The sequence below is a fragment of the Ovis aries genome, chromosome 4 (assembly GCF_016772045.2).
Source record: "Ovis aries strain OAR_USU_Benz2616 breed Rambouillet chromosome 4, ARS-UI_Ramb_v3.0, whole genome shotgun sequence".
In the NCBI taxonomy this organism is placed as follows: Eukaryota; Metazoa; Chordata; class Mammalia; order Artiodactyla; family Bovidae; genus Ovis; species Ovis aries.
The window spans coordinates 17,059,210-17,071,775 of NC_056057.1; the positions used below are offsets into that span (position 1 = coordinate 17,059,210).

Here is a 12,566-nt window from a genome sequence, read left to right on the forward strand (position 1 = left end):
ACTCAACAAATATAAGCTATAACATATCAAGAGCCTGAAGATACACATTAGCTGAGATATACTGCTACTGTCTTTGAAGCATGGATGCACCTTGAAGAATGTATACAGATCTTAATCTTGACCTACACAGCAGTTACATCCTGATAAACTCTTATCAGGATAAGTTGAAAATATCCTAGGTCAGCAATGCATTTAAACAGAGATGGATTTATATGAAATGGAGCAACTTGAGTCAGGGCCCCTTCAAAGACCTCATGCCTAATTTCGTAGGCTTTTTTTCCTAAAGAGAGTTCCAAATACTATATAAGCCTGGACTTGCAAAACTGGGACCAGCCCTGAGTGAAAGGTATTTAGAAATCACTAAGATAAACTGTTTCATCTTGCAGATGAAGAACCTGACATCCAACTCTGCTCAATGTTGTGTGGCAGCCTGGATGGGAGGGGAGTTTGGGGGAGAACGGATACATGTATAGCTGAGTCCCTTTGTTGTATACATGCAACTACACAACATTGTTTGTTAATCTGCTATAACCCAATACAAAATAAAAAGTTAAAAAAATAAAGAAAGAAAGAAAGAAAGAAAAAGAAACAGAGGCTCAGAAAGGACAACTTGATGAGGTCAGAATGTAGATGTCAATCATTAATGAAAAGTCAGCCTTCCTTGTTTCCCTGTAGAAGGGACTGCGTTCTACCACTTTGTTGCTTAGCTGCGTCCTACTCTTGAGACCCCATGGAGTGCAGCCTGCCAGGCTCCTCTGTCCATGGGATTCTCCAGGCAAGAACACTGGAATGGCTTGTCACTTCCTTCTCCAGGGGATCTTCCTGACCTAGGGATCAAGCCCGAGTCTCCGGCACTGGCAGGCGGATCCTTTACCACCGAGTGGCCAGGGAAGCCACCAGGTAGCTACACTGCAACGTAATTACCCCGACCAGACCCCACAGGCTCCTTTCAGGGAAACTGCCCCACTCACAGCCTCTGCTGAAGGAGTAACCACAGCCTGTTTCTGGAAGAGGAGTGGCTTTGTGGAGACCTGGCCTCTTATCCTCACCTCCATGCTGTCAACACAGCTGATAGACCTGGGGTTGACACCCGACCCGAGGGAGTCATTCCATCTGGGTCAATAACCCACAAGGTCATCTGGTATAAAAGGAACTCAGCTCAAACACAAAAGGCTTTGATGAACTAGGCCAGTCAAACTCTCTCTCCTGAAGTCTGAACTGGGGAATGTGGAAGGAGACAGACAATGAGCAGTGGGGAGACTTTGTAATACGACCAGACCCAGAGGGTGGCTGTGCAGTTGTGGAGGAAGCCGCTGAGTTCTCCTGCTGCGGGAGAGATGAGATAAGCCCGTTTTCAAACCCCAAGGGACCCTCTGGCTCTAGAGTCTTTGAGGTCTAGTTGTGTTGCCCTTCGTGAAAGGCCCAGTACGGCAGCTCTGGTGGCTGCTTTCTTCCTGGCTTTGTCTTCGGAACCCCTAACCCTGTGCTGACCACCCCCCCTCAGAGACCACCTGACCCTTGTGCAAAGTGCTGGCTCAGCAAAAACTCAACTTCCACATCTTTGAAAACCTTCCCAGCTGAAGAGTGGGAAATGACCTTCAAAGTGAGTTCTGAATTCATCTTTGAGGAGTTTGACCTCAGGAAAGCACTTGAGTAGGTCTTTGATTATTCAGAAGCCAAGAACATAACTTGCTTAGCTCTCCTCCCTTACAGGCCGGTGAGGGACACAGAAAGCAGCCAGGCAGACTGGAGGCTGACAAGCTGACTGAGGACAGACACACAGACACAGCAGACTGGAGGAGCACAGCATTCCCGTGGGATTCCCTGGGGTGCCTGGGCTGGGGCTCCTGGGAAAGGCCTGTACCTCCGGGAAAAATAGGGAAGGGGCTTGGAGCGCCATTATTTGACAGTTCAAGTGCAGTGTGATCACTATGGAAGTGAATGGGACATCTGGGTTTCACTTGGTTTCGAAGAATCTCACAAACATGCTAAGTAATTAAAATCACCATTTAGCGCCATCTATAAAAACAAAGGAAGAGCTTTCAGGTATGACTAAGTGCATGTATATATATAAAGAATAAGTATATGCAGCCATTTTTATTTTTTTAAAAACAAGCCATCAGAGAACGGTTAAAACAGGTATAAGCAATTAGAATGCATTTAGTGAATTAACACTAACTACATACTCAAGAGGTAGAACTGCCTCCAAAGCTGCCTCTGAAGGTAACACTCAGTCCTGTCCAACTCTTTGTGATCCCATGGACTGTAGCCTGCCAGGCTCCTCTATCCAGGGGGTTCTTCAGGCAAGAATACTGGAGTGGGTAGCCTGTCTCTTCTCCAGGGGATCTTCCCAACCCAGGGATCGAATGAGGGTCTCCTACATTGCAGGCAGACTTTTTACCATCTGCACCACCAGGGAAGCCCCTGAAGGACTGAAATGTATTTCAATTTACTGTGTAACCATTCTGAGCCTACTGCATTTTCCATTAGCTGGCACCTTCATGATTCCTGGGCGGCTTCCCTGGTGGCTCAGGTAGTAGAGAATCTCCTTTCAATGTAGGAGACCTGGGTTTGATTCCTGGGTTGGGAAGATCCCCTGGCAAAGGGATTGGCTACCCACTCCACTATTCTTGCCTAGAGAATCCCATGGACAGAGAAGCTTGGTGGGCTACAGTCCATGGATCGAGAAGAGCTGGACACGACTGAGTGACTAACTCTCACTTTTCATTTTATGGTTTGCAGAAGGCTGACGCAGTTCCAGGGTCACAACCAGACATGATAACATCCAGGTAAGTATAGGAGTGTTTGTTTGTTTGTTTGTTTTTCCTGGCTGTGCTATGTGGCTTGAAGACTCTTAGTTCCCCAATGAGGGATTGAAGTCTGGCCCTCAGCAGTGAAAGAGCAGAGTCCTAACCACTGGACCACCAGGAAATTCCCAGAAGTGGACCTTTTCTGAGTATCCTTCATAGGAACAAGGACATTTTTCACAGAAACCTCTTTACCAACCTGATCAACTTTCTGTCACTAGTCAGAAATGGGTGACCTATAAATTCTTGAACCAGTTAGTGTCAGAGAGAATGAAATTATCAAGACTGTCTCAGACCAGTGATTCCCAAGCTTGCACATTCATCAGAATCACCTGGAGGAGCTTATTAACACACAGGTTGCAGGGTCCCATACCCAGACTTCTGATTCGATAGGTCTGGTCTGATGGGGGCACTCAAGAATTTGCATTTTTAACAGTTCCTATGTGATGCTGATATAGCTGTTTGCGGACCACACTTGGAGAACTACTGTCTTAGGACTAACCATCTGGGTTGCAATGGAAGTTAGGGAATCAACCAAAAGTGTTTGCCCAAAAAGATAACTTTGTCAGCCGAAGATTTTGTATATTCTGGAACCAAATATTTCTATGAATTTTCTTTTGAAAACTATAAAGTTTCCGTAAGTTATATATGTGACAAACAATACTGACTGTGGTCTACCACAAGCCAGAATATGGAAGTAGAATACAAGCTAATGGCCTATGGCAGAAAATGTGGTTTGAGCAAATGTCACCCATTGTCACAAACATCCACCCATCCTGCCTTGCACACTGTGCTACCCCACAACCCCCGCTTTCCTTGTGTACTTCTGTTCTCTTTCTCAAGGTTGAGGCAGTAGCGGTTATCAACTGCCTACTTGCTGAATTGGTATTGACCTCAGTTTCTCTCCTGGCAGAGGAGACAACATAAGCAAACGGATGAGTGTAAGAAACAGCTGGTTGTTTGGAGGAAACAAAGCATCGTCATGTTTTTGCAGTATAAAGAATGAGGCTGGAAATGGTGTGAGGTAAGGCCCTAGATTTGGACAGGAGCGAAGCCACAGTGGGTTCTGTGGGATGTTGAGGAGCTTGAACTTGGTCCTGTGGCCTCAGCAGCCACTGAGCAGAGACGCGATGTGGTTGGATTTGGGTTTTGTTTAGATCACACTGGGTAGTGTGGAAGGCAGACGTGAAGCAGGGAGGCGTGGTAGAGCTTAGTAGCCCAGGAGAGCCGAGATGGTAGGCTTACAGAAAATATAGATCTAAAGAATATTTAGAAGGTCAAATCTACAAATCTGGTGATCTGTTAGATACAACAGAAGGTACAAAAAAACAAGGTATTCAGATATTCTTTAGTGTTTGACCTCAGTGAGAATTAAGAAATGAGCTGTAATGAATAAGGTGATGGAGTAGTGATACAGGCAAACAAGGAGATGAAATTAGTTTCAGATGACCTGTATTTAGGTTCTGGCCCACCTCCTCATGAAAAGTAGAGACGCTCAACTGGTAGTTAGGCATACTAGGAAGCATTTGAGAGAAAGGACTAGATAAGAGACAGAGATTTTGGAGTCAACTGTAGTTGAATCAAGAACACAAATTGACATTTAGCCAAAGATGGGATCCTGGGAAAGGCCAACATGATCATGATGGGCAAAGAAGCAGAGAGCAATGAAAAGGAGCAAAGGGAGGAGAAGGACTAGGGTGTAGAATTTCAGACAGTCAAGGTCATAGAGTTTAAAGCAGAAAGAAGTGGTCAACATTATAAAATACTGTAGAGAAGAAATTCCTTAAGATAAAACCTGAAAATTATTGATAGGTTTTGGACATGGGGAAGTCATGAGATTTCAGGAGAGTTCTTTTGTTTAGTTGCTAAGCCCTGTCTGATTCTTTTGCGAGCCCATGGACTACAGTCCACCAGGCTCCTCTGGTGCCTGGGATTTCCCAGGCAAGAATACTGGAGTGGGTTGCCACTTTCTCCTCCAGGGGATCTTCTTGACCTAGGGATCAAACCCACGTCTCCTGCATTGGCAGGCGGGTTCTTTACTGCTGAGCCAGCAGGGAAGCTAGCTGGGCTGAATTACAATGAGGTGAAAAAGTGTTTGTTCTTGTGGTTTTGAGTTTTGATGAGAAGGGCAGGGTAAGAAAGCCAATAGTCCTCACTGAAGGAGGGGCCTGGTCATGAGCTGAGGAGGGTTATAAAGGTGTAGAATAGTCAGGAGAGGAAACTGTTCTTTAGGTGTTCTGAGAGGGTTGGCACTGCTTGTATTTGGGGCTCTCTAATTTTTCAGAGCATTTTGGTAGCCACAAGCCCAAGAAATAATATATATTTTAAATGACTGTGTCACTGGCTCTCAGGAAGACACCTTTGAATAATACTTAAAGGAACCAGTAAGTGTATATGGCAGAGCGTATTTTGCAAAAACGGCCACAGTACTATTTCCAGTCACACATGGAAAAGGCTCTGTAATGAACTGACAATGAATAGAAGGCAGAAATGATTGTGTGTGACTTCTAAGGCAAAAGGCGATGAAGCTTCCAACTGGCTCTTTATCTGGGGAGGCTACCAAGCTGTGAGGAAGCCCAAACTGCCCACCTGTCTCAGGCCTGATGCTGGTTGCCGGCTGGGTTCCAAGGGCAAGCATCCTGAGAAAAAGAGCCAGTCCCAAGCTGCACTGTCCTTTGCCTTGGAAGTCACCAGGGTCATTTCTGTCCCCTGTCTGAATTCCTGACCCACATAATCTATGAGTATGATAAATGGCTGTTTTATTCTACTAAGTTTCAGAGTAATTTACTCAGCCATAGTAACTGGAACAGCATCCAAATATCCAATCAAGGAAACATGGCCATGAGGGAGAAACAAGATATCCTTGTATCCCAGACACAGTCATAAGGCATATTGAAAGGTATTGTTCTCATCTCTCTTGAAGACAAGAAATTTTTATTCACTTCCCAGACTTCAGCTTACATGTACCCTAAATGTTTATGTCTATGCCACAACTTTATCCCTCAAGTGGCCTTTATTCAAATACTTTCCTAACTCTACATTTTTTACTACTTTTGCATTTATTATAATTAATACTTTATCACACTTAAATAGCTTTCCATTGTGCTAGCCTATTTTCAAAAGTAAATTTTTTGAGCCTCAATACTACTCTTTTCTACCCTTGAGCAGTAACACACATACACACACACACACACACACACACACACACACACACACACGGAGCACTTATTTTTAAAACAAGCCTTACCAATATGTCACCAGATATCAAGAAAGGAACACTATCTCTACCTCTGTTTACCAGAAAACATCAAACACAATGGGCTTATTCCCAGAGCAGAATTCTGAAATAACACAGGTAATAACACTATGAGGAATTACCTGCAAAATTTCTAGAATAAATCATAAGTATTCATAAATCAGACAAATCATAAAACACTGAAGTATTCGTCAATGTCTCTAATGCACAGAATCTTAAAATACATATGTTCAAGTTGTTTTACCTTAAATAACAGAGCTAAAATATTTTTCAGATTAAACAGTAAAACAATTAAAATCCTCTTAGTAATTTCTAAGAAATAGCTGCTGCTGCTGCTAAATCACTTCAGTCGTGTCCGACTCTGTGCGACCCCAGAGATGGCAGCCCACCAGGCTCCCCGTCCCTGGGATTCTCCAGGCAAGAACACTGGAGTGGGTTGCCATTTCCTTCTCCAATGCATGAAAGTGAAAAGTGAAAGTGAAGTCGCTCAGTCGTGTCCAACTCTTAGCGACCGCATGGACTGCAGCCCACCAGGCTCCTCTGTCCATGGGATTTTCCAGGCAAGAATACTGGAGTGGGTTGCCATTGCCTTCTCCAAGAAACAGCTAAGCAACATCTAAGAAAGCACACATACATAAAACTGTATTTTAAACATTAATCGTGCATTCGTTTTAATTTCTATTTTCATGTTTTGGAGCTTAAATGTAGAAAGTTGAGATAACCAAACTCTTCAGTTATTGGGATATGATTGCGGTTTAGATTTTTGAGCACATTGACAATTAAAGGTTAAAAAAAAGGTTTCCTTACTATCCCATTGTGTGTGGTGTGTGTTCAGTTGCTTCAGTGGTGTCAGACTCTTTGCAACCCCATGGACTATAGCCCACCAGGCTCCTCTGTCCATAGAACTTTCCAGCAAGAATACTGGAGTGGGTTGCCACTTCCTTCTCCAGGGGATCTTCCCGACCCAGGGGTGGAACCCAAGTCTTCTGCACATCTCCTGCATTGGCAGGCAGACTCTTTACTGCTGAGTCACCAGGGAAACCCATTATCCTACTGAGTAAAGACTAAGTCTATCGATAGCGCACTCAACTCTGCTCCATGCTGACCCTAACATCACCAGAAACTTCTTACCTCCAGAATCACCAGATATCAGACTCTTTGATCACAGCTTCCCATCCTTGAGACTTACTGTCTCAGGAGCTCCCAGTGTAACAGCTGACAGCCAGGCCTGCGCTCTCATAAACAAGATGCTTCAGATCCACTGCCCTCTGTCCTCACTTCCCTCTTCATCAAGCTTAGATTGTATGGGCATCATGTCAAACACTGTGTTGCTCTTTTGCAGTCCTTCTTTCTACTCAGTTCGTAACTTCCTAGAAAACTCCAGCTATGGATGGGACCCATCTCCTACCTCCTCGTGTCTGTGCTTGCGGCAGCTTGTATGTTGAAGAAAAATCCACCACTGGGGCAGACTGGTATTATCTTCTAACTGCATGAGTGACAATACAGGCATCCCAAACAGTGCTTGTGTGTGAATTAGAACACAACCTCCCTTCCTCAAGACACTTTACTCCTCTGTTAGACATCTGTGGTGATGTCTTGATTTTGCAAGAACAAGGTACCTTACTACCATCTATCAGAAACTTGTCATGACAAATATATAAATCTGAGATGTTTTTGAGGTGAATAGTGCCCCTCTGAGGTACGGCAACCTTGTGTAATACCTACACAGCTGTACACAGTGACCCTGATGACTAGCCTCAATCAGGCACTCATGCCTCTAAATGGTTTTTTTTAGTCAAATATGTCATGCCTTCACCTGTCTTCTTAAATCCACTCTTCTTCCCTTTATTCTCAGGTGATATCTATATCTGATACTTTAAGAAAACTGGAGCCATCATATGTTCAGTCGCTAAGTAGTGTCTGATTCTCAGGGATCCGATGGACTGTAGCCACCAGGATCCTCTGGTCCACAGGATTCTCCAGGCAAGACTACTGGAGTGGGTTGCCATTTCCTCCTCTAGGGGATCTTCCTGACCCAGAGACTGAACCCCCATCTCTGAAGTCTCCTGCTTTGGCAGGCGGATTCTTTTACTACTGAGTCACCTGGGCAGCCCCGTAGTATCATATGAAACTGAAAGTGAAAGTCGCTCAGTCATGTTCGACTCTTTGTGACCCCACAGACTCCACAGTCCATGGAATTCTCCAGGCCAGAATACTGGAGTGGGTAGTCTTTTCCTTCTCCAGAGGATCTTCCCAAACCAGGGATCGAACCCAGGTCTCCCGCACTCTGGGCAGATTCTTTACCAGCTGAGCCACCGGGGAAGCCATCATCATACGGGAACTCCCTAATTATCTTACTGTGCATCCACACTCTTTCCATAATTTACACCCATCCTTTCTGTATTTTGTCTTCCTATCAAGACTAGTCCCTTTGTGTGAACTCTGGATTTCAATCCTTCTAGTCTTCCAAGATACTCCTCTCTCTCCTGTGTCTTCAAATTTGCATGCCACCCCCCTCCCATTTCTCATCTGCAAACAGGCTTTTCTCCTATCAGGAAAATCTCGCTCAGACTTTTGTCCTTCAACCACACTCTACTTTCCCTCCAAGCTTCTCAAAAGACTTGTTCCTATACCCATATTTCCTCTTCCTTGTATTTCCTCATTCTTCCTTCCTTGACAATTTTACAAAACACGCTTGTCTGATGCTTAATCCAGGAACACTTTTTATTCTTCATCACATGTGACCCAACAGTGGGGATGTTCAGAGTTGGCAGATCCTTCCTTTGAAATGCTTCCATTTTTTGGTTGCCATGACACCAAATAATCTTGCTTTTTCTTTACTCTGGATTCTCCCCTACCTGACCATTAGGTGCTGAAATTCTAATCCCCTTCTCTCTTCTTTTCCCAAACCTGTTACTAAGGGATTTTATTTGTTCTCATGCATATCAATCACAGATACCAACAATTCCTAAATGTGAGTACCTCTTAGAGATCCACAACAAAACATACAATTCTACTGGGATTATCTCACATTCATCTCCTACATGAATTATTTATGAATTATTTTCTTATGCTCCAAACGTGTCTCTCATCATGTTTTCCATGGCTCAGTAAAGGTGATCTCTCCCCAGCATGGCAGAGACTGAGAGCCCATCCTTAACTCTTCTCTCCCCATAAGCAAGTCTTCCCCCAATTCTGTCTGCGCTAACTTCAAAAGAAGTGAAAGTTGCTCCGTTGTGTCCGACTCTTTGTAATCCCATGGACTATACAGTCCATGGAATTCTCCAGGCCAGAATACTGGAGTGGATAGCCTTCCCCTTCTCCAGGGGATCTTCCCAACCCAGGGATTGAACCCAGGTCTCCTGCATTGCAGGCCGATTCTTTACCAGCTGAGCCACAAGGGAAGCTAACCCCAAAGCAGGTCTCAAATGCCTCCACTTTCTTCCACACTGATACTGGTACTCTTGTCCAAGCCACTACCATGGGCCACCTTAATTCTATGTTCATTTTCCCCCTCAGTCCATCCATGCCCCTCATTCCACCCCTCATCCATTTCTCAGAATACTTTATAAATGAAACAGAATAACCATTTAAAAACACAAAACTGACCATTTCATTCTCTTCCTTACAGTCCTCTGCTGGCTTTTCAGGGTTCGGTTCAGTTCAGTCGCTCAGTCGTGTCCGACTCTTTGCGACCCCATGAATCGCAGCACGCCAGGCCTTCCTGTCCATCACCAACTCCCGGAGTTCACTCAGACTCACGTCCATCGAGTCAGTGATGCCATCCAGCCATCTCATCCTCAGTCGTCCCCTTCTCCTCCTGCCCCCAATCCCTCCCAGCATCAAAATCTTTTCCAATGAGTCAACTCTTCGCATGAGGTGGCCAGAGTACTGGAGCTTCAGCTTTAGCATCATTCCTTCCAAAGAAATCTCAGGGCTGATCTCCTTCAGAATGGACTGGTTGGATCTCCTTGCAGTTCAAAGGACTCTCAAGAGTCTTCTCCAACACCACAGAAGGTCCTTACTCATTCCACCCTTCTCTGACTATGCTCTATCAACACGGCCTCTTCCTTCCAACCCTTTTCCACCTCAGGAATTCGCCTATGCTGTGATGTCCACAGAGGTTACTCTTGAAACTTCTCCTCGCTGGCACCAAAGCATCTTCGAACTCTTAGGTATGATTAGTGACTCCATGCAGAGAAGTCTGCTTACATTCTCCCGACTAAATGAGGTCCCAGGCATGTACTCTCATAACACACTGTCCATGTTTCCAAGGAGTTGGCACAGCTTTAAATTCTGTATTCCTACACATGGGCTTCCCAGGCGGCCCTAGTGGTGAAGAACACCCTGCCAATGCTGAAGATGTAAGAGGTGCAAGTTTGATCCCTAGGTCGGAAAGATCCCCTGGAAAAGGGAATCGCAACCCACTCCAGTACTCTCGCCTGGAGAATTGCATGGACAGAGGAGCCTAGTGGGCTACAGTCCACAGGGTCACAAAAGAGTTGGACATGAAAACAACCTCCCTATTAGTTCTACCCTGAGGGCAGGGATCATGCCTGTGTGGCTTCGCACTGAGTCCCCAGTATTGCGGAGAGACCAGGGGCTCAAAAGAGTTGTTGAATGCTAACACCTAATGGCACTTGTTAACTGAAGTATTCCTCTTCTTTCATTATAGTGGATTGAATGATGGTATTAATGTAAGCTTGTGAAGAGTAAGGTAAGCCAGCTTGTCCAATTTACGTAGAACTGTACCATGTCATGAGATGGCCAGTCAAGAAATGCCTTCGGGGAATGCTACATGGTGATATCTACATGTTTATACCTATCACTGACATAAATCTATGACTCATTTCTCTTTAAATGGCTGTCTCCTAGTAAGCTATGTGCCCTCAAAGTTGCCTCACGCCAGTGTGTTCAAACGGGAGGAAATGGACACCTGTTTGGAGAATGAGTTACTCCAAGGGGAGAATGAAAACCTCCAAAGCAGAGCAACCCCAGGATTATTTGACAGCCATAGAGGAGATGCAGAAAGCCGCCAAGTGCCATGGAATGCAGAGGTGCTGACTGGTGACGAGAGCTGCCGAATTGAGTGTCCTGCAGAAATCCAGTGCTAGCCTAGCCCTTCGCTTCCAGCTGAGGTTTAGTCATGTAAAGACAGGCAGGAGAAACCTTAGAAGCAGAGACGATGTTGGTTTTGAGCATGCGTATGCTGTGCACGTGCTCTTTCTCTCTCGCAAACACACACCATCTCTCCCAAACCTGGCAGTACCTCTGGCTTTCCCATATGAGTGTGCATGTGCTAACTTGCTTCAGCTGTATCCGACTCTTTGCGACCCTATGGACTGTAGTCTGCCAGGCTTCTCTGTCCATGGGGATTCTCCAGACAAGAACACTGGAGTGGGTTGTCGTTTCTTCCTCTAGGGGATCTTCCTGACTCAGGGATAGAACCCACGTCTCTTCTGTCTCCCGCATTGGCAGGTGGGTTCTTTACCACTAGTGCCACCTGGATGTAGCCCACCAGGTCCCTCTGTCCATGAAATTCTCTAGGCAAGAATGCTAGAGTGGGCAGCTGTTCCCTTCTCCATATGAGGTAGTCACCATAATGCTTTTTTTTGGTTACCTTTCCAAAAAATAACCAGAGCCTTAGTATCCATCAGTAACATCAAGCTTCTTTCCTGCATCTCCCAGCCAGAAAGTCTGGCTGGGATGACTGGTCTTGAAACCAGCTCTCTCCTAAATCAAGCTCAGGTGGTAAGGGGCACTGGATCTGGAGTCAGCAGGAAGGTGGGTCTGTGTCTGGTTGTGTCAGGCTCTCCAAGGTGACCACGAGTAAACCAAACTCTGGAGTCTCTGCTTCCCCCTTTGTAATGTCTCTCTCGCAGCACATGAGCTGTGACTAAAAAAAGTGGAAGATGAAGAAAATGGGATCCTCAGAGTGTGAGTAGTTATTATTAGAGATCCTCCTCTCATCTGGCTTATGAATTTTAATTGTGATGGAAATACATTTAGTTCAGAATAAAGTGGCATGTTCTCCCAATTTAGATGAAACTTCATGTCCCCAGGAACTTCCAGGATGATAGGAACTTAGGGAAGTGCCGCGTGTGGACTCTGCTACTCATCTGAACACTAAGCCATCACACAAATTCTGTCTCATGAGTAAACGTCTTACTTCCCCACCTACACTGCACAACCGTTCCAACACAACAGGCATACTCAGTAATTGGCCAGTGAAGTCACTGAAGGGAGATCAAAGAATGGAAAGTATGCCTAGAGTTTTCTGCTGACATATGGTCAGTTGATTTATCTTTGAAGTGAGTGCTTCCTTTGCAAGTGTGACTTTATGCTCCACAATCAAAGCAAAATGGTAAAACACACAAAAATTGCCACGGAGAAGGGAAATATCAAGGCACTCATGATGAAATGGGTCTAAAAAAAATCACCTTTTTTAAACCCGATTCCTTCCTTGATTGACATTCCCATTAATTTTGTAGCTCCTGTTCTTC

General features: G+C 45.0%; 1 protein-coding gene and 1 pseudogene across 27 annotated transcripts in view; both read right to left on the bottom strand.

The window, feature by feature from the left end:
* ICA1 (islet cell autoantigen 1) overlaps positions 1 to 12,566 on the bottom strand; it is a 165,574-nt gene that overhangs the window by 90,811 nt on the left and 62,197 nt on the right. The gene's annotated exons all lie outside the window — the stretch shown is intronic.
* Positions 1 to 12,566, bottom strand: part of LOC132659666 (large ribosomal subunit protein uL30-like) — a 70,509-nt pseudogene that overhangs the window by 40,736 nt on the left and 17,207 nt on the right.